The sequence below is a fragment of the Phyllobates terribilis genome, unplaced genomic scaffold (assembly GCF_046119375.1).
Source record: "Phyllobates terribilis strain yellow unplaced genomic scaffold, ASM4611937v1 Scaffold_79__1_contigs__length_6888602, whole genome shotgun sequence".
Classification (NCBI taxonomy): domain Eukaryota; kingdom Metazoa; phylum Chordata; class Amphibia; order Anura; family Dendrobatidae; genus Phyllobates; species Phyllobates terribilis.
Window position 1 is genome coordinate 2,370,397 of NW_027362839.1, and position 26,254 is coordinate 2,396,650.

Below are 26,254 nucleotides of genomic sequence, written 5' to 3' on the forward strand. Positions count from 1 at the left end.
GACTATAAAAGAGAACCCAACCCAAAAAGTTTGGTTGATTAGTCTGTGGCATTCTGTTAAACTGTTGCTTATGGCGGTCTCTGTGAGCTTCTCAGCGACATTCAGCCAGCCAGGTATCCTGCCTGCAGTAGATGGAATGTGGCAATGGAACGCTGGCTGCGCGTGTCATAATAGGCTCTGAGCCTTTATATACCTGTGCACAGCAGCAGCCACCTTCAGTCTGCTGCTGGACAGCCAGCAGCAGCAGCAGCAGGAGAGGTATGTAATCAGGAGCCCTCCTGCTAAGGGTAGACAGCTGCTCGTTCCACCCCACCCCCCGCCTTAATTGGTTCTCCTCCCTTCCAACGGTGTTGAGGCGGGTGGGAACAGCAGGGGGTGAAGGTGCTGTGTTTAAAGAGGTGGAGTTATGCAGATCTAAAACGCGTGGATTGCAGCAGCAGCAAGCCGAAAAGTGCAGGCATGTAAGGGATCTAGAGGTTGACAACATGTCTTCTTAACGGGAGTCCAGGAGCTCATCTCCACAAATGGACTTTTCAGGATCCTTGGGTGGCTCCGTAGTTTGAAACCAATTCTGGTTATCGCTTCTCGGCCTTTTGGCTAAGATCAAGTGTAGTATCTTTTGAAAAGGCAGTTTTGTCCTTGGGCTGCCCTAGTAAATTGATGCATATTACACACTGGTTTGGTGCACTTGTTAGTACGCCAGGTGGCTCATAGAGTCATCTGATGGAAAACATGGCCCTCCAGGATCGAAGTCACTAGGCTGGGTAAGTGTGAGGGCTTTGGAGCAATGTGCCCCAGGAGTAGGCGCCCTGGTGGGAGTCCAAGCTTACTGGGACTGGGAACCCCAGAAAGACTTGGCTTCGTTGCACGCCGCACCTTTGCCAATCATACTTTCTGAGCAACCCCCCCTATTCCTGGCCTCCGGGCTAGGAAGGGGAATTTTTATAAACCCGGTCGGAGGTCCGGTCAGCTTTGGGCTGAGAAACCAACACAGGCTCCAGCTCCACTAGGGTGGCAGCCTAGATGGAAGCTGGGAGCACGAAAACGGCTCTTCTCCGGCTTCGGCTAGGGAGAGCATCGGAGATCCCTGACCCTCGCTGTGGCCTTCTGGCTCGGAGGGATGGGGATGGTTTATTGGGGACCCTCTCCTCCGGGAAGGGTCCACATGAATCCTCGCCTCGTGCGCTGTTTTGGTGTGACTTCGGTCACATTTTTCAGTGCCTTGGATGCAGCTTCAACCAAAAAATCTGTTCTTATCAGTTTAATATCTGATACGTCCCCTATCTGGGGACCATATATTAAATGGATTTTTAGAACAGGGAGATGGAAAAAGAGCTTGCTCTGTCCACTCCACGCATTGACCTGGTATTGCAGTATCTCCAGGACCGGTGCACCCCTTCTTTAATGCAGTTTCTAAAATCAGAAAGAATTGAATTCAATGTTTTTTGTTCATTTTGCTTGTTTGTCGGATTTTGGGATGGACTCTTTGGCTTTGCTTTTCTTCTCCTCATTGGATTTTTCATGTTCAAAGTTGCAGAAGCCAGATTACAAGCTCATTTTGGTTCAACTTCAGCAACTGTGCATTGCATTGCCATGTAATGTGATGCAATGCTATCTTTCTAGCTCTCCCTTTTTACTTCCTTTTGGATAAACAGACATATTAGGCAAGCATTTTGGAGCTTTCACCTAAATAACTACAGGTGGTGAGATAAGCTGCACAATATAATTGACCTTTCAGTATATTGTTGCACACACACCATCTATTTAGCAAATGCCCTTGTTATCAACAGCAGCCTTTTAAACTCACCTGAGCTAACAGGTATGTGCGCTGGTTACTCTGCTGCGCTTAAAATTTCTTTTTTGGTTTGCTACAATGCCTTTTCTGAAACGTTGTCTCCTTCTGCTGGAACACTGACTTCTTTCATTTAATGCCTGCAGACTATAAAAGAGAACCCAACCCAAAAAGTTTGGTTGATTAGTCTGTGGCATTCTGTTAAACTGTTGCTTATGGCGGTCTCTGTGAGCTTCTCAGCGACATTCAGCCAGCCAGGTATCCTGCCTGCAGTAGATGGAATGTGGCAATGGAATGCTGGCTGCGCGTGTCATAATAGGCTCTGAGCCTTTATATACCTGTGCACAGCAGCAGCCACCTTCAGTCTGCTGCTGGACAGCCAGCAGCAGCAGCAGCAGGAGAGGTATGTAATCAGGAGCCCTCCTGCTAAGGGTAGACAGCTGCTCGTTCCACCCCACCCCCCGCCTTAATTGGTTCTACTCCCTTCCAACGGTGTTGAGGCGGGTGGGAACAGCAGGGGGTGAAGGTGCTGTGTTTAAAGAGGTGGAGTTATGCAGATCTAAAACGCGTGGATTGCAGCAGCAGCAAGCCGAAAAGTGCAGGCATGTAAGGGATCTAGAGGTTGACAACATGTCTTCTTAACGGGAGTCCAGGAGCTCATCTCCACAAATGGACTTTTCAGGATCCTTGGGTGGCTCCGTAGTTTGAAACCAATTCTGGTTATCGCTTCTCGGCCTTTTGGCTAAGATCAAGTGTAGTATCTGTTCTTATCAGTTTAATATCTGATACATCCCCTATCTGGGGACCATATATTAAATGGATTTTTAGAACAGGGAGATGGAAAAAGAGCTTGCTCTGTCCACTCCACGCATTGACCTGGTATTGCAGTATCTCCAGGACCGGTGCACCCCTTCTTTAATGCAGTTTCTAAAATCAGAAAGAATTGAATTCAATGTTTTTTGTTCATTTTGCTTGTTTGTCGGATTTTGGGATGGACTCTTTGGCTTTGCTTTTCTTCTCCTCATTGGATTTTTCATGTTCAAAGTTGCAGAAGCCAGATTACAAGCTCATTTTGGTTCAACTTCAGCAACTGTGCATTGCATTGCCATGTAATGTGATGCAATGCTATCTTTCTAGCTCTCCCTTTTTACTTCCTTTTGGATAAACAGACATATTAGGCAAGCATTTTGGAGCTTTCACCTAAATAACTACAGGTGGTGAGATAAGCTGCACAATATAATTGACCTTTCAGTATATTGTTGCACACACACCATCTATTTAGCAAATGCCCTTGTTATCAACAGCAGCCTTTTAAACTCACCTGAGCTAACAGGTATGTGCGCTGGTTACTCTGCTGCGCTTAAAATTTCTTTTTTGGTTTGCTACAATGCCTTTTCTGAAACGTTGTCTCCTTCTGCTGGAACACTGACTTCTTTCATTTAATGCCTGCAGACTATAAAAGAGAACCCAACCCAAAAAGTTTGGTTGATTAGTCTGTGGCATTCTGTTAAACTGTTGCTTATGGCGGTCTCTGTGAGCTTCTCAGCGACATTCAGCCAGCCAGGTATCCTGCCTGCAGTAGATGGAATGTGGCAATGGAACGCTGGCTGCGCGTGTCATAATAGGCTCTGAGCCTTTATATACCTGTGCACAGCAGCAGCCACCTTCAGTCTGCTGCTGGACAGCCAGCAGCAGCAGCAGCAGGAGAGGTATGTAATCAGGAGCCCTCCTGCTAAGGGTAGACAGCTGCTCGTTCCACCCCACCCCCCGCCTTAATTGGTTCTCCTCCCTTCCAACGGTGTTGAGGCGGGTGGGAACAGCAGGGGGTGAAGGTGCTGTGTTTAAAGAGGTGGAGTTATGCAGATCTAAAACGCGTGGATTGCAGCAGCAGCAAGCCGAAAAGTGCAGGCATGTAAGGGATCTAGAGGTTGACAACATGTCTTCTTAACGGGAGTCCAGGAGCTCATCTCCACAAATGGACTTTTCAGGATCCTTGGGTGGCTCCGTAGTTTGAAACCAATTCTGGTTATCGCTTCTCGGCCTTTTGGCTAAGATCAAGTGTAGTATCTGTTCTTATCAGTTTAATATCTGATACGTCCCCTATCTGGGGACCATATATTAAATGGATTTTTAGAACAGGGAGATGGAAAAAGAGCTTGCTCTGTCCACTCCACGCATTGACCTGGTATTGCAGTATCTCCAGGACCGGTGCACCCCTTCTTTAATGCAGTTTCTAAAATCAGAAAGAATTGAATTCAATGTTTTTTGTTCATTTTGCTTGTTTGTCGGATTTTGGGATGGACTCTTTGGCTTTGCTTTTCTTCTCCTCATTGGATTTTTCATGTTCAAAGTTGCAGAAGCCAGATTACAAGCTCATTTTGGTTCAACTTCAGCAACTGTGCATTGCATTGCCATGTAATGTGATGCAATGCTATCTTTCTAGCTCTCCCTTTTTACTTCCTTTTGGATAAACAGACATATTAGGCAAGCATTTTGGAGCTTTCACCTAAATAACTACAGGTGGTGAGATAAGCTGCACAATATAATTGACCTTTCAGTATATTGTTGCACACACACCATCTATTTAGCAAATGCCCTTGTTATCAACAGCAGCCTTTTAAACTCACCTGAGCTAACAGGTATGTGCGCTGGTTACTCTGCTGCGCTTAAAATTTCTTTTTTGGTTTGCTACAATGCCTTTTCTGAAACGTTGTCTCCTTCTGCTGGAACACTGACTTCTTTCATTTAATGCCTGCAGACTATAAAAGAGAACCCAACCCAAAAAGTTTGGTTGATTAGTCTGTGGCATTCTGTTAAACTGTTGCTTATGGCGGTCTCTGTGAGCTTCTCAGCGACATTCAGCCAGCCAGGTATCCTGCCTGCAGTAGATGGAATGTGGCAATGGAACGCTGGCTGCGCGTGTCATAATAGGCTCTGAGCCTTTATATACCTGTGCACAGCAGCAGCCACCTTCAGTCTGCTGCTGGACAGCCAGCAGCAGCAGCAGCAGGAGAGGTATGTAATCAGGAGCCCTCCTGCTAAGGGTAGACAGCTGCTCGTTCCACCCCACCCCCCGCCTTAATTGGTTCTCCTCCCTTCCAACGGTGTTGAGGCGGGTGGGAACAGCAGGGGGTGAAGGTGCTGTGTTTAAAGAGGTGGAGTTATGCAGATCTAAAACGCGTGGATTGCAGCAGCAGCAAGCCGAAAAGTGCAGGCATGTAAGGGATCTAGAGGTTGACAACATGTCTTCTTAACGGGAGTCCAGGAGCTCATCTCCACAAATGGACTTTTCAGGATCCTTGGGTGGCTCCGTAGTTTGAAACCAATTCTGGTTATCGCTTCTCGGCCTTTTGGCTAAGATCAAGTGTAGTATCTGTTCTTATCAGTTTAATATCTGATACGTCCCCTATCTGGGGACCATATATTAAATGGATTTTTAGAACAGGGAGATGGAAAAAGAGCTTGCTCTGTCCACTCCACGCATTGACCTGGTATTGCAGTATCTCCAGGACCGGTGCACCCCTTCTTTAATGCAGTTTCTAAAATCAGAAAGAATTGAATTCAATGTTTTTTGTTCATTTTGCTTGTTTGTCGGATTTTGGGATGGACTCTTTGGCTTTGCTTTTCTTCTCCTCATTGGATTTTTCATGTTCAAAGTTGCAGAAGCCAGATTACAAGCTCATTTTGGTTCAACTTCAGCAACTGTGCATTGCATTGCCATGTAATGTGATGCAATGCTATCTTTCTAGCTCTCCCTTTTTACTTCCTTTTGGATAAACAGACATATTAGGCAAGCATTTTGGAGCTTTCACCTAAATAACTACAGGTGGTGAGATAAGCTGCACAATATAATTGACCTTTCAGTATATTGTTGCACACACACCATCTATTTAGCAAATGCCCTTGTTATCAACAGCAGCCTTTTAAACTCACCTGAGCTAACAGGTATGTGCGCTGGTTACTCTGCTGCGCTTAAAATTTCTTTTTTGGTTTGCTACAATGCCTTTTCTGAAACGTTGTCTCCTTCTGCTGGAACACTGACTTCTTTCATTTAATGCCTGCAGACTATAAAAGAGAACCCAACCCAAAAAGTTTGGTTGATTAGTCTGTGGCATTCTGTTAAACTGTTGCTTATGGCGGTCTCTGTGAGCTTCTCAGCGACATTCAGCCAGCCAGGTATCCTGCCTGCAGTAGATGGAATGTGGCAATGGAACGCTGGCTGCGCGTGTCATAATAGGCTCTGAGCCTTTATATACCTGTGCACAGCAGCAGCCACCTTCAGTCTGCTGCTGGACAGCCAGCAGCAGCAGCAGCAGGAGAGGTATGTAATCAGGAGCCCTCCTGCTAAGGGTAGACAGCTGCTCGTTCCACCCCACCCCCCGCCTTAATTGGTTCTCCTCCCTTCCAACGGTGTTGAGGCGGGTGGGAACAGCAGGGGGTGAAGGTGCTGTGTTTAAAGAGGTGGAGTTATGCAGATCTAAAACGCGTGGATTGCAGCAGCAGCAAGCCGAAAAGTGCAGGCATGTAAGGGATCTAGAGGTTGACAACATGTCTTCTTAACGGGAGTCCAGGAGCTCATCTCCACAAATGGACTTTTCAGGATCCTTGGGTGGCTCCGTAGTTTGAAACCAATTCTGGTTATCGCTTCTCGGCCTTTTGGCTAAGATCAAGTGTAGTATCTGTTCTTATCAGTTTAATATCTGATACGTCCCCTATCTGGGGACCATATATTAAATGGATTTTTAGAACAGGGAGATGGAAAAAGAGCTTGCTCTGTCCACTCCACGCATTGACCTGGTATTGCAGTATCTCCAGGACCGGTGCACCCCTTCTTTAATGCAGTTTCTAAAATCAGAAAGAATTGAATTCAATGTTTTTTGTTCATTTTGCTTGTTTGTCGGATTTTGGGATGGACTCTTTGGCTTTGCTTTTCTTCTCCTCATTGGATTTTTCATGTTCAAAGTTGCAGAAGCCAGATTACAAGCTCATTTTGGTTCAACTTCAGCAACTGTGCATTGCATTGCCATGTAATGTGATGCAATGCTATCTTTCTAGCTCTCCCTTTTTACTTCCTTTTGGATAAACAGACATATTAGGCAAGCATTTTGGAGCTTTCACCTAAATAACTACAGGTGGTGAGATAAGCTGCACAATATAATTGACCTTTCAGTATATTGTTGCACACACACCATCTATTTAGCAAATGCCCTTGTTATCAACAGCAGCCTTTTAAACTCACCTGAGCTAACAGGTATGTGCGCTGGTTACTCTGCTGCGCTTAAAATTTCTTTTTTGGTTTGCTACAATGCCTTTTCTGAAACGTTGTCTCCTTCTGCTGGAACACTGACTTCTTTCATTTAATGCCTGCAGACTATAAAAGAGAACCCAACCCAAAAAGTTTGGTTGATTAGTCTGTGGCATTCTGTTAAACTGTTGCTTATGGCGGTCTCTGTGAGCTTCTCAGCGACATTCAGCCAGCCAGGTATCCTGCCTGCAGTAGATGGAATGTGGCAATGGAACTCTGGCTGCGCGTGTCATAATAGGCTCTGAGCCTTTATATACCTGTGCACAGCAGCAGCCACCTTCAGTCTGCTGCTGGACAGCCAGCAGCAGCAGCAGCAGGAGAGGTATGTAATCAGGAGCCCTCCTGCTAAGGGTAGACAGCTGCTCGTTCCACCCCACCCCCCGCCTTAATTGGTTCTCCTCCCTTCCAACGGTGTTGAGGCGGGTGGGAACAGCAGGGGGTGAAGGTGCTGTGTTTAAAGAGGTGGAGTTATGCAGATCTAAAACGCGTGGATTGCAGCAGCAGCAAGCCGAAAAGTGCAGGCATGTAAGGGATCTAGAGGTTGACAACATGTCTTCTTAACGGGAGTCCAGGAGCTCATCTCCACAAATGGACTTTTCAGGATCCTTGGGTGGCTCCGTAGTTTGAAACCAATTCTGGTTATCGCTTCTCGGCCTTTTGGCTAAGATCAAGTGTAGTATCTGTTCTTATCAGTTTAATATCTGATACGTCCCCTATCTGGGGACCATATATTAAATGGATTTTTAGAACAGGGAGATGGAAAAAGAGCTTGCTCTGTCCACTCCACGCATTGACCTGGTATTGCAGTATCTCCAGGACCGGTGCACCCCTTCTTTAATGCAGTTTCTAAAATCAGAAAGAATTGAATTCAATGTTTTTTGTTCATTTTGCTTGTTTGTCGGATTTTGGGATGGACTCTTTGGCTTTGCTTTTCTTCTCCTCATTGGATTTTTCATGTTCAAAGTTGCAGAAGCCAGATTACAAGCTCATTTTGGTTCAACTTCAGCAACTGTGCATTGCATTGCCATGTAATGTGATGCAATGCTATCTTTCTAGCTCTCCCTTTTTACTTCCTTTTGGATAAACAGACATATTAGGCAAGCATTTTGGAGCTTTCACCTAAATAACTACAGGTGGTGAGATAAGCTGCACAATATAATTGACCTTTCAGTATATTGTTGCACACACACCATCTATTTAGCAAATGCCCTTGTTATCAACAGCAGCCTTTTAAACTCACCTGAGCTAACAGGTATGTGCGCTGGTTACTCTGCTGCGCTTAAAATTTCTTTTTTGGTTTGCTACAATGCCTTTTCTGAAACGTTGTCTCCTTCTGCTGGAACACTGACTTCTTTCATTTAATGCCTGCAGACTATAAAAGAGAACCCAACCCAAAAAGTTTGGTTGATTAGTCTGTGGCATTCTGTTAAACTGTTGCTTATGGCGGTCTCTGTGAGCTTCTCAGCGACATTCAGCCAGCCAGGTATCCTGCCTGCAGTAGATGGAATGTGGCAATGGAACGCTGGCTGCGCGTGTCATAATAGGCTCTGAGCCTTTATATACCTGTGCACAGCAGCAGCCACCTTCAGTCTGCTGCTGGACAGCCAGCAGCAGCAGCAGCAGGAGAGGTATGTAATCAGGAGCCCTCCTGCTAAGGGTAGACAGCTGCTCGTTCCACCCCACTCCCCGCCTTAATTGGTTCTCCTCCCTTCCAACGGTGTTGAGGCGGGTGGGAACAGCAGGGGGTGAAGGTGCTGTGTTTAAAGAGGTGGAGTTATGCAGATCTAAAACGCGTGGATTGCAGCAGCAGCAAGCCGAAAAGTGCAGGCATGTAAGGGATCTAGAGGTTGACAACATGTCTTCTTAACGGGAGTCCAGGAGCTCATCTCCACAAATGGACTTTTCAGGATCCTTGGGTGGCTCCGTAGTTTGAAACCAATTCTGGTTATCGCTTCTCGGCCTTTTGGCTGCGATCGTATGACTGTACCTTGATTGGTGCGAGTCTCCTGGAGGAATCCGGACCCTTTTGTGGAGGATTTTCTGCTTTTTCCTGTGGTATTCCATACCGACAGAATCCAAGATGTCTTTTGTGAAGAACACCATCCGTTTGTCCGTGGATCCATCTGACCAGAACAAGAACAACGTGGTTTTCATTGTCCAAGACATCGTTGAAGGCAAAGCTGGAGCAACACGTTCTGAGATCTTCAGTGTCAACGAATTTTCACGTCAAGGTAATTATGACGTTACCTTTATGGACCAGGATGTTTGCCTTAATGTCTTTGAATGGCTCCGTGGTCACTCTAGTGACCCCTGCTTGGAAGGAGTTAGATGGGAACCTTTGTTTGGTCTGCAAGAAAAGGAGGTGACTGTGACTGTCTATAACCCTTTTACAGACCCTGAGCTGCTGGAGTGCTTCCTCTCTCGCTACTGTGAATATGTGCGGAAGGGAGTGAAGCAAGTCAATTGTCTAGGAATCTTTAACTGTCAGTATAAATTCCGTGTGAAATTGAAAAGGGATCCTGACAGTGTGGGGGGCTTTAGACACCCTCCATCAAATTTTTCCGTTGCAGGCCATAGAGGTTTCCTCTTTTACCCAGGCCAGCCCATGTTTTGCCGTAGATGCTTTTCTTTCGGACATACCATGGTAACATGCCTTAAAGGGCAGTGTTGCCGAAATTGCAGAAAGGAGGGGCATATGGCCAACCAGTGTCCAGAGGCCAAGTCCTGTGATGTCTGTGGGAGTAGTGATCACATGTATAAGGACTGTCCTATGAGTGCACCTAGACGTTCTGATAAAGAACAAAAGGAGGAGGAGCTGGAGAGGAGGCAGATGGCAAGCGCACTGAAAGTGCTGGAAAGATTGGAGAGGGAGGAGAGAGAGGGAAGGAGGCGGGAAACTGGTAGAGCCTCTCCCTCTACGGCGCCAGAGGAGGTGTCCCTGAGACCATGTTCTTCTTCTGCTGAAGAAATGAGGAAGAAGCGGAGGGAAGAAAAGGAGTTCTGGAGGGAAGTGGCAAAGGTGGAGAAAAAGGCAGTGTCTGCGAGAATATCTAGGAAAGTGGTGGAAGCAGAGCTGCCTGAGATGATGACTTTTGGAGAGGCAATGGACGCAACAGGATGTGAAGTGCAAATCTCGGAACCCGACAGTCCTGAACACCCTTCGGGTCCTGAAAACATTGAAGATTTTTCTTCGGAGGATGATAGGGGTGCAAAGAAGAGTCGTAGGGAGGATGGTGGGGGCAGTGATGATGCAGTTTTTAGTGAGCCTCAGAGGAAGATCAGAACTGCCAGAATGAGGAGTGTGGCTGGTGAAGCCAGCGGGTCGGAAACCAGCTGTTCTGTTCTGATGGCGGAGGAGGATAGTGGTGGTGCTGGATAGTGTCACCATATAATATTGTAAATGTTTTTTCTTTTTGTCCTCTTGTGAGCTTTGGTTTAGGCCAAAGGCTATTTCTTTGTGTAATTGGTGAAGGAGTAGAAGTATTATGGGATTTACCATAGTGTCCCAAAACGTAAGAGTGTTTAAAAGTAAAGTAAGAAGAGCTGCTATTTTTGAGTTTTTAGCTATGCAAAATGCATCTATTTTTTGTTTACAAGAATGTGGGGTAGTGGATGGTGTGAAAGGGGATGAATGGTCTTATGGAGCGTCTGTGTGGTCGGGGAGTGCATGTAATAAGAATGATGGTGTGGGTATTTTGGTTAAAGGAAGGGAGGTTGTTTTGAGTGATTATTTGGTTATTGAGGTGGGGAGATGTATCCTTGCTAATTTTGTATACAAGAATGTAAAGTTTTGTGTTATTAATGTTTATGCGCCAGTTGAAAAAAATGAGCGCAAAAATTTATTTGAAAAAATTAAGCTTTTTGTTCCAGGAAGAATACCTGTGGTAATTGTGGGTGATATGAACTGTGATGTGGGGAGAGTGAATGTGGATGTGTCTGGGAAAGCATTATTGGAGTTAGTGAATGATTTTGGGTTGTGTGATATGCAGCGCGTGTGTAACATGAATCCTTTGTTGAACACTTTCTTTTCTGAGAGTGGTAGGGTACAATCCAGATTGGATTATTGTTTTATTTCTAAAAATATGGTTTCTGTTAATTATAGGCAGGAAAACGTTCTTTTTTCAGATCATGTGTGTATGTTGTGTGAGTTGGATATAAAAGTTGATGGAGTGTTTGGGAGAGGATTGTGGAAGTTAAATGTTAAACTGTTAGAGAATGAAGATGTGAGAAAGGAGTATGAAAGGCGGTATGAAGAATGGTGTAAGCATAAAAATGAGTTTGGGAATGTTTGTGAGTGGTGGGACTGGGTGAAGAAACAAACAAAAATGTTCTTTAAAAATTTAGGATACAAGTATGCAGCAATTAAAAGAGAGAGTTTTGTTAAACTGAACGCGCGGTTGAGCGTTTTGTATAAGTTAAGGGAAGGAGGAGTTGAGGTGGAGGAGGATATTTTAGAGGTAAAAAAGGAGATTAGTGAGTTTTTGTTGGAGAGAGGGAGAAGCATAGTGTTTAGGGCAAAGATTGATAAGATGGAGCAGGATGAGAAATGTTCTCGGTTTTTCTTTAAAAAAGTTTTTGGAAAGAAACAGAGTATGAGCGTGGTGTATGGAGCAGATGGAAGTGAGGTGAGTGGAGAGGATATGTGTGAAGAGGTGGCTAAGTTTTATGAGGATCTGTATGCAGTGAAACAGAGGGATGAATGTTTGGAGAATGATGTTTTGAGTGTGTTAGAGAGTAAGTTGAGTGAAGCAGAAAGAGAGAGAGTGATGGGTGAGGTGACTGGTGATGAGGTATGGAAGGTTATGTGTAGTATGGCTTTGAATAAGACGCCGGGGGAGGATGGCCTCCCAGTAGAATTTTATCGTGTGATGTGGGGTGTGATTGGTAAGGACTTTGTGGATGTATGTAAGTATATGTGGGGAAACATGGAGGTGGCTGAGAGTATGCGTGCAGGTATGGTTGTGTTAATTCCTAAGAAAGGGGATTTGAAAAGTCTGAGGAATTGGAGGCCAATAACGTTACTTAATTGTGATTATAAAATCTATGCAAAACTTATGGCTAATAGGATGCGTGATGTGATAGAGAGTGTGATTGGGGATGAGCAGTGTTGTGCGGTACCTGGGAGGCGGATTCACGAGTGTGTGTGTATGTTAAGAGATTGTCTATGGGATTGCATGGGTCGTAAGAAGAGTGTATTTTTGTTAAGTTTGGATTTTGAAAAGGCTTATGATAGGTTGTCGCATGGTTTTTTGTTCAGAGTGTTGTTAAAAATGGGTTTTCCGGCTGATTTTGTTGGGCGAGTGAGAAGTTTGTATGCGGGTGTTTATAGCTGTGTTTTAATGAATGGGTATGTGGGTAGGAAAGTGAATGTGTTTTCGGGTGTGCGACAGGGGTGTCCTTTGTCCCCTGTAGCATTTATTTGTGCAATTGAGCCATTGTTGTGTATGCTGAGGAAAGATAAGGTAATTCGTGGTGTGCAAGTGCCGGGAGGTGGAGGAAAAGAATGGAAAGTGAGTGGTTATATGGATGACGTGTGTGTATTATGTGATTCTGAATGTTCGGTGAGGCGGGTGAAGTTGTTAGTGTCTATTTTTTGTGGTGCATCTGCGTTTAAAGTGAATTGGGAAAAGAGTGAGTGTAAGGGTTTTGGAGGCGGAAGTTTAAGTAGGGATGTAGGTGTGAATGTAGTGAATGGACCTATTAAAGTTTTGGGTGTGAAGTTTTCAGAGAGTTTGGATGGGAAAGAAAGTTGGGATGATGCGAAAGGAAAAGTTGAGCAGAAGTTGAATTTTTGGAAATTGAGGAGTTTATCCTTTTTTGGGAAGATTTTAATTGTTAAGAGTGTGGTGTTGCCAATATTTTTATATATTGCGGTAGTATTTCCACCAGGATATATGTGTATGAGAAGCTTGAATAGAATTTTATTTGTTTTTTTGTGGAACTCGAAAATGGAGAGAGCTAGGAGAGAAATTTTGGTTAAAAGAGTGGAAAAAGGTGGTTTGGGTTTTCCGAATTTGGACGTGTTTTTTGGTGTGAATATCGTTGTGTTTGTTTTGAAAGTGATTAGGGCGGATGGAAAGTTTTCATCTATGTGTAGGTATTTATTTGGAGCGTATTTGTTTCGTTTAAAGTGGCAAGAAAGGGATTTGCGATGTCCGATTGCTTTTGAGGTGCCTGTATGGTATGTGTGGGTTTATAAGTTTTTGGTGAGGTATGAACTGTGTGATGCAGATGTGAGATTGCTGGAGAATAAGAAGGCTGTGTATAGGATGATTGAATGTAGAGAGGTAGAATGTGGAATAAATATGGTTAGGGGTGGTGATGTGCAGAAGGTTTGGAAGAAAGTGCGGATGAGTGGTATGACCAACAAACAGAGTGAAGTTGTGTGGCAGTCTTTACATGGAGTATTACCTGTGAGAGAGTTTCAGAGGAATAGAGGTTTGGTGAGGAGTGAAATGTGTCCAAGAAATGGCTGTGGTGGAAGGGAAAGTGTGTTGCATGTTTTTTGGAATTGCCAGTATGCTAGAGATGTGATTGGGAGAATGGGGCCTTTGTGTAAAGAATTGTGTGGTGTGAATTTGTTGTCTTTTGAGTTGTTTATGTTTGGTTTGGGAATATGTGATGGGACGAAGGAAAGAGTCTTGTGGTTGATGCTTGCATGTATAAAGGAAGTGTTATGGGATGTGAGGAATGTGTATGTGTTTAAAAGGAAGGAAATTGCTGTAAAGGATAGTGTGAAGGTGATTTTGGGGAAGATGTATGTGTGTTTCCTATGGGACAAAAAGAGGAGAGGGGAAGTGGATGCAGAGGGAATATGGAAAGTTAAAAAGTGGAGATATATTGTTAGTACCTCTTGATTTTTGTTATTGTTGTTTTGAAATATGAAATAAATATTTCCGATGATGATGGGGACAGCAAATTGCGTATTGGATTTGACGCAGCTGTTTTGATGGAATTTTCCTTTGTCTGGTTTTCATAGACTGTGGAATTTCCTCGTCTGAGGAGAAAAAAAAAAAAAAAAAAAAAAAAAAAAAAAAAAAAAAATCTGTTCTTATCAGTTTAATATCTGATACGTCCCCTATCTGGGGACCATATATTAAATGGATTTTTAGAACAGGGAGATGGAAAAAGAGCTTGCTCTGTCCACTCCACGCATTGACCTGGTATTGCAGTATCTCCAGGACCGGTGCACCCCTTCTTTAATGCAGTTTCTAAAATCAGAAAGAATTGAATTCAATGTTTTTTGTTCATTTTGCTTGTTTGTCGGATTTTGGGATGGACTCTTTGGCTTTGCTTTTCTTCTCCTCATTGGATTTTTCATGTTCAAAGTTGCAGAAGCCAGATTACAAGCTCATTTTGGTTCAACTTCAGCAACTGTGCATTGCATTGCCATGTAATGTGATGCAATGCTATCTTTCTAGCTCTCCCTTTTTACTTCCTTTTGGATAAACAGACATATTAGGCAAGCATTTTGGAGCTTTCACCTAAATAACTACAGGTGGTGAGATAAGCTGCACAATATAATTGACCTTTCAGTATATTGTTGCACACACACCATCTATTTAGCAAATGCCCTTGTTATCAACAGCAGCCTTTTAAACTCACCTGAGCTAACAGGTATGTGCGCTGGTTACTCTGCTGCGCTTAAAATTTCTTTTTTGGTTTGCTACAATGCCTTTTCTGAAACGTTGTCTCCTTCTGCTGGAACACTGACTTCTTTCATTTAATGCCTGCAGACTATAAAAGAGAACCCAACCCAAAAAGTTTGGTTGATTAGTCTGTGGCATTCTGTTAAACTGTTGCTTATGGCGGTCTCTGTGAGCTTCTCAGCGACATTCAGCCAGCCAGGTATCCTGCCTGCAGTAGATGGAATGTGGCAATGGAACGCTGGCTGCGCGTGTCATAATAGGCTCTGAGCCTTTATATACCTGTGCACAGCAGCAGCCACCTTCAGTCTGCTGCTGGACAGCCAGCAGCAGCAGCAGCAGGAGAGGTATGTAATCAGGAGCCCTCCTGCTAAGGGTAGACAGCTGCTCGTTCCACCCCACCCCCCGCCTTAATTGGTTCTCCTCCCTTCCAACGGTGTTGAGGCGGGTGGGAACAGCAGGGGGTGAAGGTGCTGTGTTTAAAGAGGTGGAGTTATGCAGATCTAAAACGCGTGGATTGCAGCAGCAGCAAGCCGAAAAGTGCAGGCATGTAAGGGATCTAGAGGTTGACAACATGTCTTCTTAACGGGAGTCCAGGAGCTCATCTCCACAAATGGACTTTTCAGGATCCTTGGGTGGCTCCGTAGTTTGAAACCAATTCTGGTTATCGCTTCTCGGCCTTTTGGCTAAGATCAAGTGTAGTATCTGTTCTTATCAGTTTAATATCTGATACGTCCCCTATCTGGGGACCATATATTAAATGGATTTTTAGAACAGGGAGATGGAAAAAGAGCTTGCTCTGTCCACTCCACGCATTGACCTGGTATTGCAGTATCTCCAGGACCGGTGCACCCCTTCTTTAATGCAGTTTCTAAAATCAGAAAGAATTGAATTCAATGTTTTTTGTTCATTTTGCTTGTTTGTCGGATTTTGGGATGGACTCTTTGGCTTTGCTTTTCTTCTCCTCATTGGATTTTTCATGTTCAAAGTTGCAGAAGCCAGATTACAAGCTCATTTTGGTTCAACTTCAGCAACTGTGCATTGCATTGCCATGTAATGTGATGCAATGCTATCTTTCTAGCTCTCCCTTTTTACTTCCTTTTGGATAAACAGACATATTAGGCAAGCATTTTGGAGCTTTCACCTAAATAACTACAGGTGGTGAGATAAGCTGCACAATATAATTGACCTTTCAGTATATTGTTGCACACACACCATCTATTTAGCAAATGCCCTTGTTATCAACAGCAGCCTTTTAAACTCACCTGAGCTAACAGGTATGTGCGCTGGTTACTCTGCTGCGCTTAAAATTTCTTTTTTGGTTTGCTACAATGCCTTTTCTGAAACGTTGTCTCCTTCTGCTGGAACACTGACTTCTTTCATTTAATGCCTGCAGACTATAAAAGAGAACCCAACCCAAAAAGTTTGGTTGATTAGTCTGTGGCATTCTGTTAAACTGTTGCTTATGGCGGTCTCTGTGAGCTTCTCAGCGACATTCAGCCAGCCAGGTATCCTGCCTGCAGTAGATGGAATGTGGCAATGGAACGCTGGCTGCGCGTGTCATAATAGGCTCTGAGCCTTTATATACCTGTGCACAGCAGCAGCCACCTTCAGTCTGCTGCTGGACAGCCAGCAGCAGCAGCAGCAGGAGAGGTATGTAATCAGGAGCCCTCCTGCTAAGGGTAGACAGCTGCTCGTTCCACCCCACCCCCCGCCTTAATTGGTTCTCCTCCCTTCCAACGGTGTTGAGGCGGGTGGGAACAGCAGGGGGTGAAGGTGCTGTGTTTAAAGAGGTGGAGTTATGCAGATCTAAAACGCGTGGATTGCAGCAGCAGCAAGCCGAAAAGTGCAGGCATGTAAGGGATCTAGAGGTTGACAACATGTCTTCTTAACGGGAGTCCAGGAGCTCATCTCCACAAATGGACTTTTCAGGATCCTTGGGTGGCTCCGTAGTTTGAAACCAATTCTGGTTATCGCTTCTCGGCCTTTTGGCACGATCCTTGTGATTGGTGTCAGGAGGCAGGTTCGTGATCACTGGAATTCTTTCTCGGCCTTTTCCGATTGGAACTGCTGCTATTGGGAAGGAAGGAAGGTGTTTCTCGTACCTTTCGGCGTGGAAGGAATTCTGGATCGTGGAGGAGGATTTCTTCAGGACTGGAGTTCTGGACGCTGCTGAACAGAAGGGATCGAGTCTGGTGCTGTTATTTTTGGACGTCATCGGGCTTTCTTTTGAATTTTCTCTGTGTGGAAATGGAGATGAATTTGGATCAGGACGATGCCTACATGAAGGACACCATCCGGTTTGTGGTGAGTGTGGAATTTAGGCAAGTTAAAAACTTGGACTTTTTGTACAGGAAAGTCTTTACTCCTATCTTGCATATCAGCAAGGATGAGTACTTTTGTGTTCAGTCATTTTCTAACAGAGGAGTACACGATGTGACTTTGAGAGGTGCTGGTGTATGTGAGAGGGTTTTTTCCAGTTTTAGATATGCTGCAGCCTGTGAGCATAGTGAGGTATTGGAAGGAATTTCAGCCACGCCTCGCTTTCAATTTGATCAAAGGATGCTAACAATACATATGTATAACCCTTTCATATCTGATGAGCAAGTGACTTCATACTTAAGAAGGTTTTGCTCCGTATTAATTATGAAAAAACGTTGTACGACTGGTTTTGGGGCCTGGAACGGCAAGAGACTGTATCAGGTCGTTTTTAAAAAGGACCCGTCAGTGGAGGGGGGTGTCTTAAGACCCCCACCAGTCGTGTTCATAAATAGAGATAGAGGCTTTTTGTTTTTTTCTAATATGCCACCATATTGTAAACGATGTCGGAAATATGGCCATATGGATGAAAATTGCGCCCCTTGTGAAGTATGTTCTGGCCCGGTTCATCAGGCGAGAGAGTGCCCAATGCAAGCCAGGCAAACATCTGAGGCTGATGCTGAAGATAAACAAGGGGATGGTGGGCAGATGGAGGATGGAGGATCAGAAAGTTCTTCTAATGTGGCGCAGGAAGTAGAGGTTCTGGCACCTCTAAGTAATAGAGAAAAAAGAGAAGAGAGGAAGAAAGCTGAAGAAAAGAAGAAAGAAGAAAGGAAGAAGGAAGAAAAGAAGAAGGAAGTAAAGAAGAAGGAAGAAAAGAAGAAGGAAGACAAGAAGAAGGAAGACAAGAAGAAAGAAGATAAAAAGAAAGAAGGAGAGAGGAAAGAAGATGGAAGAGAGGAAGGAACATTGGAAGAGGAAAAGGAGGGGCAACAAGGTATTGTGGATACAGTTGCTGCTCTGGCGGTATTATCAGAGATGTCGTCAGGGATTCCTTGTGCCCAGGAAAATATGGACTTAAGTTCAAAATCTTTGAAAAGGAGTACATGGGAAGAAGAGCAACAGGAGATCATGGAGGACTTGGGTGGGAAAAAATCTCGTGGTGACGCGTCTTCTTTGTTTGGGGATGTATCTCCCTCAAGTTCTTCTGATCAAGAATCCTTAATTGTGGATGTGAAATCACCTTTGGTAGATGAGGGCGGAGGGATTAGCCCTGGGCCTATTACTAGAAGATGATTACTGTTGTATCCCTGAATGTTCAGGGGTTGAACAATTTATACAAACGCACTGCATTATATGATTTTTTGAATAATGAGAAATGCGATTTTATTTTTTTACAAGAATGTAATTTAGAAAGGAAAATGAGCTATGAATATTTACGTGGAATATGGAAGGGTAACATGGTTTTTTCTGGTGGGAATGAATTGAAAAGTGATGGGGTGGGTTTTTTGTGCTCTAGTGAGTGGGAGGTGGTGAAGTATGAGGAAATTTACCCTGGTCGTATTCTATGTGTAGAAGTAATGAGGGAGGGTAAAAGGGTGCGTTGTTTTAATATTTATGCTCATACTGAGAAAAATCAAAGATTACATTTATTCGAGATTTTACAGCTTTTTTTATCAGGTGCGGATCCGATTTTAATTGGTGGGGATTTTAACTGCCAGTTAAATAATGTACGGGATGGGTCGGTAACCTGCCTTAAGAACATAATTTCTGCCTTCAGTTTAAAGGATGCATGGGCTATGGATGGTAGTAAAAAAGAATTTGAAGTTACGTGGTCAAACAGAGGTTTTACGTCTAGGATTGATCACTTTTTTATGTCTGATTCTTTTAAATGTTCCTCTTTTAAGACAAGTATTAATCCTTTTTCGGATCATAAGTTATTGGGATGCACTTTAGCAATAGACCCTTGCGGTAAGAAAAAACCTTCGCATTGGAAACTGAATGTTTCTTTATTACAGGGGGAGAATTTTAAAGAAGACTTTAAGGTTTTTTATAATGAATTAAAACTTAACAAAAAGGGTTTTAAGTGTATTTTAGACTGGTGGGATTTTATGAAGGGTAAGATCAGAACCTTCTTTGTTAAATTGGGAAAGAGGAAAGCGTATGAGAAAAGGCAGTTTTATGATGCGTTAAATGCTAATTTGCAGTGTTATTATTATTTTCAAAACAATGGAGTTAATATGGACAGCAGTATTAGTGAGGTAAAGGAGAAAATTCAGAATGCACTAAAAGAGAAGGGAAAAGAAATCATCTTCAACTCTAGGGTAAAGGTCCTGGATGAGGATGAGAAATGCACTAAGTTTTTCTTTAAAAAAATATGTGAAAAAAAGGATTTTATTGAGGTCTTAGAGGGTGAGGTGAGCCCAGAAGGGAAAGCATTGCAGGCCAAAATGTTTTATGATGATCTGTTTTCTCGAAAAAAGATTGATGAATCATTGAAAAACCATTTTTTAGAGGTTCTGGATAAAGCACTTAGTGAGGAAGAAAAATTACTTTTATCTAGGGAGTTTACTAAGGAGGAGATATTTAATACTATTTGCACTTTACAAAATCAGAAGACACCAGGTGTGGATGGCCTCCCTGTGGAGTTTTACAGGGTTGTGTGGGATATTATAGGGGAAGATTTTTATGAGTTGTTTTCAGAAGTGGAGTCCTCTTTTAATATTCCCAAGTCATGGGCAGAAGGCCTTATTGTTTTATTATATAAAAAAGGAGGAAAAGAACTGATTAAAAATTGGAGGCCTATTACGCTGCTAAATACAGACTATAAAGTATATGCAAAACTATTGGCCAATAGATTAAAGAGTGTGATAGGGTCGGTTATTGAGGTGGATCAGTCTTGTGCAGTCCCGAATCGTAAGATTACCGACACGCTAATCTTACTGAGAGATATAATATGGGATGTGGCTGATAGGAAGCAGGACTTGGCCCTTGTTTCCCTTGATTTTGAGGAGGCATATGATAGGGTTGCTCATGAGTTTTTATTTGCCGTTTTAAAAAAAATAGGATGTCCTGGTGTTTTTATTGAACGTATTAAATGTCTGTATAAGTTATGTTTTAGTAAGATTTCTATTAATGGTTTTTTATCGGAAAATATTAATATTAATTGTGGGGTTAAGCAGGGGTGCCCCCTGTCGCCTATACATTTCATTTGTGCAATAGAACCCCTTTTAACTGCTTTTAGGAAAGATAAAGTTATTAATGGCTTTTTTATTCCTGGCAGTAGGAATGACCAAGTGAAGGTTTTAGCTTATATGGATGATGTGTCAGTTTTAGTGCGGGACATTAAGAGTCTTCATAGAGTTTTAAGGACAGTTGTGTGGTTTGGTGGAGCATCTGGTTTTAAAATAAATTTAGAAAAATCAGGTGTTTTAACTATGGGTAAATTTCTTTTAAATTCGGATTGCATGCTGATGAGAGTAATGGAAATTAAAGTTTTAGGGGTATTTTTTACAGAGACATGTGGGAATGTGAGGAATTGGGAGTCCCTGCTTGAAAGGGTAAGGAAAAAGATTGATTTTTGGAACTTGAGAAGTTTAACAATGGAAGGCAAAATCTTGATAATAAAGCAGGTCTTACTTCCGATAATTTTATACATTTCAACTGTTTTTATACCTCCTATTAATGTAATGAAAAAGATAATTAAGTTATGTTTTAATTTCCTATGGAAGTCAAAAATGGAAAGGGTAAAAAGGGAAGAGTTGTACAAAATTAAAGGGAAAGGAGGGAAAGGCTTCCCAGACATCAGAACCTTCATTTATGCCAAGTATTTAGCTAATTGCATATGCACTTTATTAGGACCAGTTTCTAGGCTGAAAACCTTTTTAACATACAATTTGGGTTTTTTTATTAGGAAATACAAATGGTTACAAATGCATTTGGATCGGCCATATAAGTTTATGCCATCTGGGAATTATATTATTTTAGAAAGAATTCTGAGGGATTTTAAATTAATGAATATGGATCTTAAAATACTTGGAAATCATAAGAACATTTTAAAAGTCTTAGAAAGCAGGGTGATAGCTAGTCCGGTAGAGCGATTTTCCGATAATGTTGTAGATAAAATTTGGATTAATGCAAATTTTAAGTGTTTGACTAATGAACACAAGGACTTAATATGGTGTAGTATTAAAGACTGTCTGCCAACTCGAGATTTCCAATATAGAAGAGGATTGGTACGGTTTGAAAAATGCCCAAGACGTAAATGTGCTGCTGGCGAAACAGCTATGCACATTTTTTGGAACTGTTGTTATGCGCAATTAGTATGGAGAAAGATTAGTAATTTAGTTAAAGCTCTAAGTGGTGTTAATTTTCTAGATTTTAATAGGATTTTTTACGGGTTGGGTGTCAAGGATGAAGTGTTCAAGGTTGTATGGATAATTTTATCTTGTGTGAAAATGGCGCTTTGGAAAACTCGGAATATTTTGATTTTTAAACATAAGGAAGTATCGGTACAAGAATGTATTAAGTTATGCCTAAGTTATATGTTTTTATATTTCTGGAGAGATAAGGTGTTGTTTGGTGATAAAAAAGCTAATGAAATTTGGAAGCAAAAAGATTGGAATGTACTTACCTTGTGATGTTCTTGTTGCACCATATGTACCCCCCTGTAAAAAATGGAAATTCTAAAGTTAAAATGAAAATAAACTGGAATATGGAAAAAAAAAAAAAAAAATCTGTTCTTATCAGTTTAATATCTGATACGTCCCCTATCTGGGGACCATATATTAAATGGATTTTTAGAACAGGGAGATGGAAAAAGAGCTTGCTCTGTCCACTCCACGCATTGACCTGGTATTGCAGTATCTCCAGGACCGGTGCACCCCTTCTTTAATGCAGTTTCTAAAATCAGAAAGAATTGAATTCAATGTTTTTTGTTCATTTTGCTTGTTTGTCGGATTTTGGGATGGACTCTTTGGCTTTGCTTTTCTTCTCCTCATTGGATTTTTCATGTTCAAAGTTGCAGAAGCCAGATTACAAGCTCATTTTGGTTCAACTTCAGCAACTGTGCATTGCATTGCCATGTAATGTGATGCAATGCTATCTTTCTAGCTCTCCCTTTTTACTTCCTTTTGGATAAACAGACATATTAGGCAAGCATTTTGGAGCTTTCACCTAAATAACTACAGGTGGTGAGATAAGCTGCACAATATAATTGACCTTTCAGTATATTGTTGCACACACACCATCTATTTAGCAAATGCCCTTGTTATCAACAGCAGCCTTTTAAACTCACCTGAGCTAACAGGTATGTGCGCTGGTTACTCTGCTGCGCTTAAAATTTCTTTTTTGGTTTGCTACAATGCCTTTTCTGAAACGTTGTCTCCTTCTGCTGGAACACTGACTTCTTTCATTTAATGCCTGCAGACTATAAAAGAGAACCCAACCCAAAAAGTTTGGTTGATTAGTCTGTGGCATTCTGTTAAACTGTTGCTTATGGCGGTCTCTGTGAGCTTCTCAGCGACATTCAGCCAGCCAGGTATCCTGCCTGCAGTAGATGGAATGTGGCAATGGAACGCTGGCTGCGCGTGTCATAATAGGCTCTGAGCCTTTATATACCTGTGCACAGCAGCAGCCACCTTCAGTCTGCTGCTGGACAGCCAGCAGCAGCAGCAGCAGGAGAGGTATGTAATCAGGAGCCCTCCTGCTAAGGGTAGACAGCTGCTCGTTCCACCCCACCCCCCGCCTTAATTGGTTCTCCTCCCTTCCAACGGTGTTGAGGCGGGTGGGAACAGCAGGGGGTGAAGGTGCTGTGTTTAAAGAGGTGGAGTTATGCAGATCTAAAACGCGTGGATTGCAGCAGCAGCAAGCCGAAAAGTGCAGGCATGTAAGGGATCTAGAGGTTGACAACATGTCTTCTTAACGGGAGTCCAGGAGCTCATCTCCACAAATGGACTTTTCAGGATCCTTGGGTGGCTCCGTAGTTTGAAACCAATTCTGGTTATCGCTTCTCGGCCTTTTGGCTAAGATCAAGTGTAGTATCTGTTCTTATCAGTTTAATATCTGATACGTCCCCTATCTGGGGACCATATATTAAATGGATTTTTAGAACAGGGAGATGGAAAAAGAGCTTGCTCTGTCCACTCCACGCATTGACCTGGTATTGCAGTATCTCCAGGACCGGTGCACCCCTTCTTTAATGCAGTTTCTAAAATCAGAAAGAATTGAATTCAATGTTTTTTGTTCATTTTGCTTGTTTGTCGGATTTTGGGATGGACTCTTTGGCTTTGCTTTTCTTCTCCTCATTGGATTTTTCATGTTCAAAGTTGCAGAAGCCAGATTACAAGCTCATTTTGGTTCAACTTCAGCAACTGTGCATTGCATTGCCATGTAATGTGATGCAATGCTATCTTTCTAGCTCTCCCTTTTTACTTCCTTTTGGATAAACAGACATATTAGGCAAGCATTTTGGAGCTTTCACCTAAATAACTACAGGTGGTGAGATAAGCTGCACAATATAATTGACCTTTCAGTATATTGTTGCACACACACCATCTATTTAGCAAATGCCCTTGTTATCAACAGCAGCCTTTTAAACTCACCTGAGCTAACAGGTATGTGCGCTGGTTACTCTGCTGCGCTTAAAATTTCTTTTTTGGTTTGCTACAATGCCTTTTCTGAAACGTTGTCTCCTTCTGCTGGAACACTGACTTCTTTCATTTAATGCCTGCAGACTATAAAAGAGAACCCAACCCAAAAAGTTTGGTTGATTAGTCTGTGGCATTCTGTTAAACTGTTGCTTATGGCGGTCTCTGTGAGCTTCTCAGCGACATTCAGCCAGCCAGGTATCCTGCCTGCAGTAGATGGAATGTGGCAATGGAACGCTGGCTGCGCGTGTCATAATAGGCTCTGAGCCTTTATATACCTGTGCACAGCAGCAGCCACCTTCAGTCTGCTGCTGGACAGCCAGCAGCAGCAGCAGCAGGAGAGGTATGTAATCAGGAGCCCTCCTGCTAAGGGTAGACAGCTGCTCGTTCCACCCCACCCCCCGCCTTAATTGGTTCTCCTCCCTTCCAACGGTGTTGAGGCGGGTGGGAACAGCAGGGGGTGAAGGTGCTGTGTTTAAAGAGGTGGAGTTATGCAGATCTAAAACGCGTGGATTGCAGCAGCAGCAAGCCGAAAAGTGCAGGCATGTAAGGGATCTAGAGGGTGACAACATGTCTTCTTAACGGGAGTCCAGGAGCTCATCTCCACAAATGGACTTTTCAGGATCCTTGGGTGGCTCCGTAGTTTGAAACCAATTCTGGTTATCGCTTCTCGGCCTTTTGGCTAAGATCAAGTGTAGTATCTGTTCTTATCAGTTTAATATCTGATACGTCCCCTATCTGGGGACCATATATTAAATGGATTTTTAGAACAGGGAGATGGAAAAAGAGCTTGCTCTGTCCACTCCACGCATTGACCTGGTATTGCAGTATCTCCAGGACCGGTGCACCCCTTCTTTAATGCAGTTTCTAAAATCAGAAAGAATTGAATTCAATGTTTTTTGTTCATTTTGCTTGTTTGTCGGATTTTGGGATGGACTCTTTGGCTTTGCTTTTCTTCTCCTCATTGGATTTTTCATGTTCAAAGTTGCAGAAGCCAGATTACAAGCTCATTTTGGTTCAACTTCAGCAACTGTGCATTGCATTGCCATGTAATGTGATGCAATGCTATCTTTCTAGCTCTCCCTTTTTACTTCCTTTTGGATAAACAGACATATTAGGCAAGCATTTTGGAGCTTTCACCTAAATAACTACAGGTGGTGAGATAAGCTGCACAATATAATTGACCTTTCAGTATATTGTTGCACACACACCATCTATTTAGCAAATGCCCTTGTTATCAACAGCAGCCTTTTAAACTCACCTGAGCTAACAGGTATGTGCGCTGGTTACTCTGCTGCGCTTAAAATTTCTTTTTTGGTTTGCTACAATGCCTTTTCTGAAACGTTGTCTCCTTCTGCTGGAACACTGACTTCTTTCATTTAATGCCTGCAGACTATAAAAGAGAACCCAACCCAAAAAGTTTGGTTGATTAGTCTGTGGCATTCTGTTAAACTGTTGCTTATGGCGGTCTCTGTGAGCTTCTCAGCGACATTCAGCCAGCCAGGTATCCTGCCTGCAGTAGATGGAATGTGGCAATGGAACGCTGGCTGCGCGTGTCATAATAGGCTCTGAGCCTTTATATACCTGTGCACAGCAGCAGCCACCTTCAGTCTGCTGCTGGACAGCCAGCAGCAGCAGCAGCAGGAGAGGTATGTAATCAGGAGCCCTCCTGCTAAGGGTAGACAGCTGCTCGTTCCACCCCACCCCCCGCCTTAATTGGTTCTCCTCCCTTCCAACGGTGTTGAGGCGGGTGGGAACAGCAGGGGGTGAAGGTGCTGTGTTTAAAGAGGTGGAGTTATGCAGATCTAAAACGCGTGGATTGCAGCAGCAGCAAGCCGAAAAGTGCAGGCATGTAAGGGATCTAGAGGTTGACAACATGTCTTCTTAACGGGAGTCCAGGAGCTCATCTCCACAAATGGACTTTTCAGGATCCTTGGGTGGCTCCGTAGTTTGAAACCAATTCTGGTTATCGCTTCTCGGCCTTTTGGCTAAGATCAAGTGTAGTATCTGTTCTTATCAGTTTAATATCTGATACGTCCCCTATCTGGGGACCATATATTAAATGGATTTTTAGAACAGGGAGATGGAAAAAGAGCTTGCTCTGTCCACTCCACGCATTGACCTGGTATTGCAGTATCTCCAGGACCGGTGCACCCCTTCTTTAATGCAGTTTCTAAAATCAGAAAGAATTGAATTCAATGTTTTTTGTTCATTTTGCTTGTTTGTCGGATTTTGGGATGGACTCTTTGGCTTTGCTTTTCTTCTCCTCATTGGATTTTTCATGTTCAAAGTTGCAGAAGCCAGATTACAAGCTCATTTTGGTTCAACTTCAGCAACTGTGCATTGCATTGCCATGTAATGTGATGCAATGCTATCTTTCTAGCTCTCCCTTTTTACTTCCTTTTGGATAAACAGACATATTAGGCAAGCATTTTGGAGCTTTCACCTAAATAACTACAGGTGGTGAGATAAGCTGCACAATATAATTGACCTTTCAGTATATTGTTGCACACACACCATCTATTTAGCAAATGCCCTTGTTATCAACAGCAGCCTTTTAAACTCACCTGAGCTAACAGGTATGTGCGCTGGTTACTCTGCTGCG

General features: G+C 43.0%; 10 non-coding genes and 3 pseudogenes across 10 annotated transcripts; all 13 read left to right on the forward strand.

The window, feature by feature from the left end:
* Nucleotides 1–577: 577 nt before the first annotated feature.
* On the forward strand, nt 578–693 carry LOC141197191 (U2 spliceosomal RNA; annotated as a pseudogene).
* A 524-nt stretch (nt 694–1,217) lies between these two features.
* LOC141197135 (U2 spliceosomal RNA) lies at nt 1,218–1,399 on the forward strand. Its single transcript, XR_012269479.1, has one exon. It is a non-coding gene; the product is annotated as a U2 spliceosomal RNA (small nuclear RNA).
* Nucleotides 1,400–2,514: 1,115 nt separating this feature from the next.
* LOC141197097 (U2 spliceosomal RNA) lies at nt 2,515–2,705 on the forward strand. The gene has a single exon (XR_012269443.1). It is a non-coding gene; the product is annotated as a U2 spliceosomal RNA (small nuclear RNA).
* A 1,115-nt stretch (nt 2,706–3,820) lies between these two features.
* On the forward strand, nt 3,821–4,011 carry LOC141197042 (U2 spliceosomal RNA). Its single transcript, XR_012269389.1, has one exon. It is a non-coding gene; the product is annotated as a U2 spliceosomal RNA (small nuclear RNA).
* A 1,115-nt stretch (nt 4,012–5,126) lies between these two features.
* On the forward strand, nt 5,127–5,317 carry LOC141197043 (U2 spliceosomal RNA). The gene has a single exon (XR_012269390.1). It is a non-coding gene; the product is annotated as a U2 spliceosomal RNA (small nuclear RNA).
* A 1,115-nt stretch (nt 5,318–6,432) lies between these two features.
* On the forward strand, nt 6,433–6,623 carry LOC141197044 (U2 spliceosomal RNA). The gene has a single exon (XR_012269391.1). It is a non-coding gene; the product is annotated as a U2 spliceosomal RNA (small nuclear RNA).
* Nucleotides 6,624–7,738: 1,115 nt separating this feature from the next.
* Nucleotides 7,739–7,929, forward strand: LOC141197046 (U2 spliceosomal RNA). The gene has a single exon (XR_012269393.1). It is a non-coding gene; the product is annotated as a U2 spliceosomal RNA (small nuclear RNA).
* A 6,124-nt stretch (nt 7,930–14,053) lies between these two features.
* LOC141197173 (U2 spliceosomal RNA) lies at nt 14,054–14,294 on the forward strand (annotated as a pseudogene).
* A 1,115-nt stretch (nt 14,295–15,409) lies between these two features.
* LOC141197047 (U2 spliceosomal RNA) lies at nt 15,410–15,600 on the forward strand. Its single transcript, XR_012269394.1, has one exon. It is a non-coding gene; the product is annotated as a U2 spliceosomal RNA (small nuclear RNA).
* Nucleotides 15,601–21,714: 6,114 nt separating this feature from the next.
* LOC141197167 (U2 spliceosomal RNA) lies at nt 21,715–21,890 on the forward strand (annotated as a pseudogene).
* Nucleotides 21,891–23,005: 1,115 nt separating this feature from the next.
* LOC141197048 (U2 spliceosomal RNA) lies at nt 23,006–23,196 on the forward strand. The gene has a single exon (XR_012269395.1). It is a non-coding gene; the product is annotated as a U2 spliceosomal RNA (small nuclear RNA).
* Nucleotides 23,197–24,311: 1,115 nt separating this feature from the next.
* On the forward strand, nt 24,312–24,502 carry LOC141197049 (U2 spliceosomal RNA). The gene has a single exon (XR_012269396.1). It is a non-coding gene; the product is annotated as a U2 spliceosomal RNA (small nuclear RNA).
* A 1,115-nt stretch (nt 24,503–25,617) lies between these two features.
* Nucleotides 25,618–25,808, forward strand: LOC141197050 (U2 spliceosomal RNA). Its single transcript, XR_012269397.1, has one exon. It is a non-coding gene; the product is annotated as a U2 spliceosomal RNA (small nuclear RNA).
* Nucleotides 25,809–26,254: the final 446 nt, after the last annotated feature.